We start from the raw sequence: 7,911 nt of genomic DNA on the forward strand, positions 1-7,911 counted from the left end.
TGGTCAGAAAAATTTTGAAGTGCCTTTAGTAGCCAAAAGTTGTGACAGTAAGTTCCATGGCTTTTAATAACAGAATCCCCATTTCCTGTGTTGAGATGGAACCGGGCAGGGAGCAGTCCATGAGGACTGCGTTCTGTCGCCACTACCCGCAGCTAACAGTCGCTTGCCACTGCCACTTCTGCCTAGGGTCCTGAGAGGCGCTGGCACTGCTCCTGAGGGGCCAGCAGGGGCTTCTGAGACAAGTTGGTGATGTTGCTGAGAGGTGCCTCTTGTGTTAATATGTGAAAATTTACACAAAGGGTTCTAATTTTCTAAGAGAAAACTAGGTAGGTGTCAAGTTTCCGAATCTCTTTGTTTAGTGGAAGGAGGCGCCAGAGACAGCTTTAGCAGCCTGTTGTCCTAATTTCTTTTTTGGATCCTCCCCCAAACGTTTGCTTTTTGTTTCCCCCAGCTCATTAGAACGTTGTTTAGAGCAGCCTGTCTCCAAGTCTTCAGAATATCGCCTGTTGAAAGAAGCCCCTCGGGGTTGAAGATTGTCACTCAGCTTCTGTGTGTACCACTTCCAGGCCAGTGACTCCAGCAGTAAATCATTTAGGGAGTGTCCTTGCTCATCCTGTTGACAGTGTTTAATTTGTTTTCTTGAAAAAGATGGGGCCTGGCGCCATGGCTCACTAGGCTAATCCTACACCTGCGGCGCCAGCACACCAGGTTCTAGTCCCAGCCGGGGCCGGGGCGCTGGATTCTTTCCCGGTTGCCCCTCTTCCAGGCCAGCTCTCTGCTGTGGCCCAGGAGTGCAGTGGAGGATGGCCCAAGTCCTTGGGCCCTGCACCCCATGGGAGACCAGGAGAAGCACCTGCTTCAGATCAGCACGGTGCACTGGCCGCAGTGCGCCAGCCGCGGCGGCCATTGGATGGTGAACCAACGGCAAAGGAAGACCTTTCTTACTGTCCACTCTGCCTGTAAAAAAAAGAAGAAAAAAGGGGGGGGGGGCACAAATCCCATCTCTTCATAGAATGATACTTAAAGGGGTTGTATTTCTCCTCTCCTCTCCTCTGTAAATAAAAGGGGAATGAAGTCAAATTATAGAAACGGGTTTGAGGTCTTGCCTCCCTTGAAAAGGACTCCCTGCAATCATTTGTTAAAATGCTCATGTCTCAAGTTAGATTAATTAGAGGCATTTTCAAAGGGAATAGGCCAGATATCTGCTTACTTGAATGTAGATAATTTGTTTTCTTTTTCCAACTGATAGTAAAAAGTATGTTATTTTTCATCTGTGCCCTTGTGTTGATGACCTTCATCTTTGAGGGAAAGGAGGCTTATGGCTGGAGCCAGAGTGACACCACTTCCTCTTCGATTAGGCCAAAGAGTGATGCAGTATCTGACCAAATTGCAGGAGCAGTAGCAGGCATGGGCAGTTGGCTACCTAACGGAAGGCATTGGTAGCAGAGACTGGAGAAACAAGCAAATGGCATCCACCCTTCCAGGCACAGCCTTAGGGGGTGGTGATCCTAAGTGCCTATGGAGTCACCTGGAACAGATGGTGACTCGAGGCCACTCTGGGTTTTATGTGGACATAAAACCACAGAGGCCACAGCCTCTGAGATTGTGAAGGAGCTCTCCGCCCACCCATTCTTTTAGACAAATGAAAAAAGCAGAAAAGACAATTCCTAGTTCAGACTTTCTAGTTCCCATTTGTACCAGACTCTTGCCAGGTACTAGAGATACAGAGATGAGAAGAAAAGCTAAAAATGAAAACAATCTGTTCCGAAGTGGCTCACAAGCTGGTGTGAAAGCCAGTGTGGAACTAGCCTACCATAAACAGTGCAATGGTTTCTTTAATGGGATTACAAGGGAATTTCAAAAAGCTCTTGGAGGGTTGGGCATGTGACATTCTATACTGAATGACAGGGTTAAAGTTCAACCTCTGCTCTCCATTCCACCTTTCTGCTAACGCGCACCCTGGCGGCAACAGGTGGTGGCTTGGATCCCTGCCACCCACGCGGGAGATCCGTATTAGGTTCTGGGCTCCTAACTGCACTGGTCCAGCCTTGGGCTTTTGTGGCTATTTGGGCACTGAACCAGTGGATGAAAGATCCCCAACTTTCAAATACGAGTGTGTGTGTGTATGGGGGAAATTGGGTGTTTATATTGGTGCAAAAAATCTTGAAATCCATGCATAATTTTTTCATACACTGTTGCCATGGACCTTTTTGGAGTCCATGTGAAGTCCACATGTAGCAAAAGAGAAGGGATATTTAACTTACCCTGTGCTGCTATTTCAGATGGGTAGAAGGCCTGTTTGTTAAAGGTTAGCTCCCAACATCTTATGTTGGTGCTGTAAGTGTGGAAACTTAATCCAAATCTGGTGACTGAGTGTGGCCTTTGGGAAGAGATTGGATTGGATTGGATCATTAGGCGGGAGCCCCCGTGATTAAATCCTGGTGGCTTTCTCAGAGACCACAGAGACATAGGACAGACGCACGTGTTCCCCCTTGCCACGTGACGCTGCCTGCCAGCTCAGGGCTCTGCCAGCAGGAACAACCCAGCCATCTTAGACTGTGAACCTCCTGAGCCATGAGCCGAAGTAAACTTTTTATTTAGAAAAATATATATATTTTCAGCTATATGAAAGGCAGAGTGGGCCTCTGAGGAATAATCTTACCACTTTAAATCTTTAAAAGGTCTCTTTAAATTTTTGAGGCAAGGGTCCGACACCGTGGCTCACTTGGTTAATCCTCCACCTGCAGCACCAGCATCCCATACGGGCACCGGGTTCTAGTCCCGGTTGCTCCTCTTCTGGTTCAGCTCTCTGCTGTGGCTCAGGAAAGCAGTGGAGGATGGCCTAAGTGCGTGGGCACCTGCACCCGTGTGGGAGACCAGGAAGAGGCACCTGGTTCCTGGCTTTGGATCGGCGCAGCGCCAGCTGTAGCGGCCATTTGGGGGGTGAACCAATGGAAGGAAGACCTTTCTCTCTGTCTCTCACTGTCTAACTCTATCTGTCAAATAAAAAAAAATTTTTTTTTTTTTGAGGCAAGACCACTGGGTTGGTAGTTCAGGAGCCCCAGCTTCTGCATCCTGCCAGCCAACGTGTGGTTCCTGAGCAGATTTCTTCCCTTCTGGGGCTGTTTCCTTTCCTGCTAAAATGAGGAGACTGACCCAGGTTCAGTGGTTCTCATTTGCAGATGCCCATGAGAACTACCTGGGAAGCTTTTTTATTTTTTAAATCAGCTTTATGGAGATATAACTAGCATACAATAAGCTATACTTTCTTTTCTCAAAGATTTATTTATATGAAAGGCAGAGTTAATGAAAATCCAGGAACCTGGAACTCTATCCAAAGGTGGCAGGGGTTCAGGTATTTGGGCCATCCTCTACTGCCATCCCAGGTGCATTACCAGGGAGCTGGATCAGAAGTAGAGCAGCTGGGACTATCTGGTGTTCATGCAGACATGAGTGTCACAGGTGGTGGCTTCAGCTGCTACATCACAATGCCAGTTGCAGCTCCACTTCTGATCCAGCTCCCTGCTAATGTGCCTGGGAAAGCAGTGGCAGATGATCCAAGTATTGGGAGACCCAGATGGAGTTCTAGGCTCTTGGCTTCGACTTGGGCCAGTCATGGCTGTTGTGGCCATTTGGGGAGTGAACCAGTGAATGAAAATCCCTCTCCCACTCTCCTCTCTCTGTAACTCTGCCTTTCAAATCATTAAATAGATCTTTAAAAAAAAAAAAACAACACACATGACAATGAAATATGCTAAACCAAAGATGAGAAGCTTCATCTGATTTGTCACACTTTAGAATCAAACTTTATTTTAACAGTCAGGTCTGGACCAGGCTGAAGCCAAGAGCTAGGAGCTTCTTCTGGGTCTCTCACATGGATGCAGGTGCCTGAGCACTTGGGCCATCTTCCACTGCTTCCTCAGGCACATTAGCAGGAAGCTAGGTTGGAAGTGGAGTAGTCAGGACACAAACTTGTACTCATATGGGATGCTGGTGCTGCAGGTGCCAGCTTTACCCGATATGCCACAGTATCAGCCTCTGGAATCAACTTTATCTCTTTGACAAAAAGAGTTGTGAGGGTACTTCAAGAAATTCAAGGGAGAATGGAATTGAAATATTTATTTTGGTGAAAAACTTTTTTTTTAAAGATTCATTTATTTGTTTGAAAGTCAAAGTTACACACAGAGAGAAGGAGAGGCAAAGAGAGAGAGAGAGAGAGAGTGAGGGAGAGAGAGAGAGAGGTCTTCCTTCCACTGGCTCACTCCCCAATTGGCCGCAACAGCCGGAGCTGCGCTGATCCGAAGCCAGGAGCCAGGTGCCTCCTCCCGGTCTCCCATGCGGGTGCAGGGCCCAAGCACTTGGGCCATCTTCCACTGCTTTCCCAGGCCATAGCAGAGAGCTGGATCAGAAGTGGAGCAGTTGGCACTGCAGGTGGCGGCCTACCTGCTATGCCACAGCACCGGCCCTGAAAAACTTTTTGAAATCCATGCATAGTTTTTTTTTTCATGCAACATACTACCTGGGAATTTTTTGAAGATCCTTTGAAATTCTGCTGGAAAGAAACAAGGAAGCCTAACGTTGTAGACTGAGTTGTGTGCCCCTGTGGTTCGTTTGTTCGTTTGCAGGCCTCACCCCCAGGATCTCAGAATGGGACCTGCTTTGGAGATAGGGTCATTTCAGACGTAAATAGCTGAGCTCTTCCTGGGCCCCTAATCCAATATGATCGGTGCCCTTAAGAAAGAAGCGATTCAGACACAGACGTGCCCACAGAGCAGATGCTGTGAGGATGACAGCAGAGGCGTGGGGCAGGCTCCTCCCAGCGTGCCTCCCAGCGTGCTGAAGCCCTGACCTCCGACTTGCAGCTGCCCAAGCAGCCGGTCAGTACGTTTTTGTTGTTTCAGTCACTGGGTTTGTGGGACCTTGCTGGGGCAGCCCAGGGCCATGGAGTTCTCTCACTACCAGTTCTGCTCTTTCTCTGGAGGCAATTGCACTGCAGGGCCTTGTTTGGCCATTCGCTGGAACGGGGCAAGGCCAGCACAGTTTCAGGGGTGCTATGGATTGGCTGGCAGGCCTTTGGCCAGCTTGTGTTTATATGGTAGCATTCAAGCCCCAGTCTGCCCCCTTATTAGCTCTAGTGACTCTGGGCAGAACCTTCAGTCTCTCTGTGCCTCAGTTTCCTTATCTGAAAAATGGGGGTGGGGTGGAGTAGGGATACCCACTTTATATATATATTTTAAGATTTATTTATTTGAAAGAGTTTAAGAGAGACGGAGAGAATCTTCCCTCTGCTGGTTCACTACACATATGACCCTGGGCCAGGCCGAAGCCAGGAGCTTCCTCCAGGTCTCCCACGTGGGTGGCAGGGGCCCAGGTGGTGGAAGACAGCCGAGGGGTGAGAGGGACAGGGGCCCAGTGAGGCTCGGCGGCTCGGCGTGGTACTGGCCAGGCCTCTGCTCCAGGAAGCCGGGGCCACAGCGTGGGCTGCAGGGGCTGTGTCTCAGGAGCTCGCTTGCAGAATCAGGAGCAGGAAGTTCAGGTCCTTGGACCGTGAAGAAAGCAGCCATACTTCTTGGCTCAGGTTTCAGTTCTGTGCTTAAAGAAAGGGACTGAAGAATGGCCGAGGCTGAGGTCAGAGGACTCCGGCTCCGTGGGCGGCTTTCCCCCAGCCCGTCTCCTGTCGTCCACACTCATTGTGAGACTAACAGTGAGGCTGTGTGTGCTGCAGATGAGCGCTTCCTCTCCTGGGGGCGGTGTGCTCCCGTCTCCCGCCAGACTTGTCTTTGGAGACCCCAAGACTTGATTTTGGTTGCACTGGATGCCCGGGGACCGAGGAGGGGTGTTTGGGGATGACATGAAATGTAGACGTCAGGGGAAAGGGGACACACGTTTTCTGTTCACAGAGCTGCGCGTCTGGGGCTAGACAGGAGCTTTGCGGGAAAATGGACTGGGCATCCACCCGGTGGGGGCCTCCTCCCCCCACATAGGCCTGCACATGTCCCCTGACTGTAGGGCCCCTGTGGCCTGCCACCCTCACACTTGCGGCCCTGACCTGGGATCCCCAGGAAGAAGGCAAAGGCTCCTCCTGCAGCTGCCTCTCCCCGGAGGAAACCCGGAATGCGGTAATTGACGGGAGGCCTTCAAAGCTGGGTCTCCTGTGCACCCGTCTTTTAGGACCCGATCAAAGGCGGCTGGTGGGAAATGTGTGACTGTGGTCTTCTCATCTCTAGGATATTTTTAAAATATTTCTTTATTGGGCCAGTGCTGTTGTGTAAGTAGGTTAAGCCTCTGCCTGTGGCTCCAGCATCCCATATGGGCACCAGTTCAAGTCCGGCTGCTCCACTTCCGATCCAGCTCTCTGCGATGGCCTGGGAAAGCAGTGGAAGATGGCCCGCATGCTTGGGCCCCTGCACCCACGTGGGAGACCTGGAAGAAGTCCTGGCTCCTGACTTTGGATTGACTCTGCTCTGGCCGTTGTGGCTATTTGGGGAGTGAACCAGTGGAGGGAAGACCTCTCTCTCTCTCCTCTGCCTCTCTCTCTCTGTGGCTCTACCTCACAAATACCTAAATAAAATCTTAAAAAAAATAAAACCCCAGTCTGGGGCTGGCCTATGACGTAGAACACGTGGTGGAAGATCTTTCTCTCTTTCTGTAATTCTGCCTCTCAAATAAATAAAATAAATCTTAGAAAACCAGAACCCACCTAAGTCATCAGTGCACAGCTCCCTTGCTCCTGTTGATAACGCCTCTCTCTTCCTGGCATGCCCTGAGCACCTCCCACCTGCATTTACTCCAGGTTTTCCAGTATGTTGTGCTGAATATTTGGGGGCGCTCACTCTGGACCATCTCCTCATCATACCATTTGTTTTGCTCAACTTCTCAACAGTATTTACGTTTGATTGGAGAGGAAACGACTTGGAATGACTTGCAAAGGCCACAACAGCTTTCAAGTATCAGTGCCTGCATTTGAATCTAGAGCTCTGACCCAGAAGTCTGCTGCCTTGTCACTCAAGGAGGTGGAGGCGGGGCCGGACACGCGGAACCGAGGAATGGCGGACACCATGGTGAGCGCACCCGGCCGGCGGCGAGGTGGCCACCTTGCAGGAGAGCCTGTGGGGACGTTCTGCGGCTGTCTCATTTGCCAGGGCTGGGGGACACACGGGGACAGGCCACAAGCCCCTGTCCTCCATGCTCAGCCAGGGTCTGGGCCGGCCCTTTGTGGCTTTGCTTCTCACTTCCGTGAGCCAAAGCTGTTGCTGTGACCATCAATGGCCACACAAGCCCCGGCCCGCGTCTGGGTTGCCAGATAAAACAGATGACTGGTGAAATGTTAGTTGAATGAATGTTTTTGGTAGAAGCATGTAGTCCATGTCGCATGAGATAGAAAGATGCTAAAAGATTATTTACTGTTTTTCTGAAATTCAAATGTCACTGGGCACCTGCATTTTTTTATCATGAAAAAATATACACATCATAACGTACCATCTTAACTATTTTAAATGGATAGCTCAGTGGTATTAAATATATTTATAATGTGGGTAGCCTCACCACTGCTTCTCCAGGACTCCTTCGGCTTGTAAATTGAAATTCTGTATCCATTAAACCATACCTCTCATTCCCCTAGCCTTCAAGCCCTGGCACCCCAACTCCACTTTCTATCTTAATGATTTTGACTTCTCTAAAAACCTCATGCAAGAGGAAGCAAACAGATTTGTCTTTTTGTCGTGGCTCATTTCACTTAGCGTAATGTCCTCAAGGTTCACCCATGTTGTAGCAGGTGCCAGAATTTCTTTCCCTTTTATTATTTTAAAATATTTATTTATTTATTTGAAAGACAGAGTTACAGAGAGGCAGAGAGAGAGAGAGAGAGATCTTTCATCTGCTGGTTCACTCCCCAGATGGCTGCAACGGCAG

The sequence above is a fragment of the Oryctolagus cuniculus genome, chromosome 4 (assembly GCF_964237555.1).
Source record: "Oryctolagus cuniculus chromosome 4, mOryCun1.1, whole genome shotgun sequence".
Lineage (NCBI taxonomy): Eukaryota > Metazoa > Chordata > Mammalia > Lagomorpha > Leporidae > Oryctolagus > Oryctolagus cuniculus.